This window comes from Atractosteus spatula, unplaced genomic scaffold (assembly GCF_055471065.1).
Source record: "Atractosteus spatula isolate fAtrSpa1 unplaced genomic scaffold, fAtrSpa1.hap1 Scaffold_221, whole genome shotgun sequence".
NCBI classification, from domain to species: domain Eukaryota; kingdom Metazoa; phylum Chordata; class Actinopteri; order Semionotiformes; family Lepisosteidae; genus Atractosteus; species Atractosteus spatula.
In genome coordinates, this window is record NW_028296788.1 from 42,501 (window position 1) to 44,098 (window position 1,598).

Here is a 1,598-nt window from a genome sequence, read left to right on the forward strand (position 1 = left end):
GGCCTCTCCCCAGGCACGCAGGGAGCCTGTCAGAGGGCGGCCAGCCCCGCAGCTGTGCGGGGGGCGCCCTCGGCACCCCGGCCTGTCCCAGGGCAGGCGGGGGAGCCTGACAGAGGGCGGCCAGCCCCGCAGGTGTGCGGGGGGCGCCCTCGGCACCCCGGCCTGCCCCAGGGCAGGCGGGGGAGCCTGACAGAGGGCGGCCAGCCCCGCAGGTGTGCGGGGGGCGCCCTCGGCACCCCGGCCTGTCCCAGGGCAGGCGGGGGAGCCTGACAGAGGGCGGCCAGCCCCGCAGGTGTGCGGGGGGCGCCCTCGGCACCCCGGCCTGCCCCAGGGCAGGCGGGGGAGCCTGACAGAGGGCGGCCAGCCCCGCAGGTGTGCGGGCTGAGCCCTCGGCACCCCGGCCTGTCCCAGGGCAGGCGGGGGAGCCTGACAGAGGGCGGCCAGCCCCGCAGGTGTGCGGGGGGCGCCCTCGGCACCCCGGCCTGCCCCAGGGCAGGCGGGGGAGCCTGACAGAGAGCGGCCAGCCCCGCAGGTGTGCGGGGGGCGCCCTCGGCACCCCGGCCTGCCCCAGGGCAGGCGGGGGAGCCTGACAGAGGGCGGCCAGCCCCGCAGCTGTGCGGGCTGAGCCCTCGGCACCCCGGCCTGCCCCAGGGCAGGCGGGGGAGCCTGACAGAGGGCGGCCAGCCCCGCAGGTGTGCGGGGGGCGCCCTCGGCACCCCGGCCTGCCCCAGGGCAGGCGGGGGAGCCTGACAGAGGGCGGCCAGCCCCGCAGGTGTGCGGGCTGAGCCCTCGGCACCCCGGCCTGCCCCAGGGCAGGCGGGGGAGCCTGACAGAGGGCGGCCAGCCCCGCAGGTGTGCGGGGGGCGCCCTCGGCACCCCGGCCTGCCCCAGGGCAGGCGGGGGAGCCTGACAGAGGGCGGCCAGCCCCGCAGCTGTGCGGGCTGAGCCCTCGGCACCCCGGCCTGCCCCAGGGCAGGCGGGGGAGCCTGACAGAGGGCGGCCAGCCCCGCAGGTGTGCGGGGGGCGCCCTCGGCACCCCGGCCTGCCCCAGGGCAGGCGGGGGAGCCTGACAGAGGGCGGCCAGCCCCGCAGGTGTGCGGGCTGAGCCCTCGGCACCCCGGCCTGCCCCAGGGCAGGCGGGGGAGCCTGACGGAGGGCGGCCGGCCCCGCAGGTGTGCGGGGGGCGCCCCCGGCACCCCGGCCTGCCCCAGGGCAGGCGGGGGAGCCTGACGGAGGGCGGCCAGCATCCCTTCTCTCCGCGGAGAGACCCTTCAGATCGATCGGCGACCCCAGCCCGCCCCGGGAGGGCCCCTGCCTTCGGGCACGGCGGTTCCTCCCACCACCAGGCGGGCGCCCACGCCGGGAGGCGACGCTCAGGCGCCCCTCCCGGTTCTCCTCGAGGCGAGACCGAGACGTCCCGTAGTCAGCGCAGCGGTCCTGGGCTTCCCCATGCCGCGCGGAGGGGCGAGGGCGCCTCGGACGGGCCCGCGAGCCCGGGCACGAGACGCCTCGGAGTGCACCTCCGCCGGCGCGAAACGACCCGTTTCTCACAGCGATCCGGCCGGGCGTGCGGCCGCACAACCATACCCGAGAGCGCA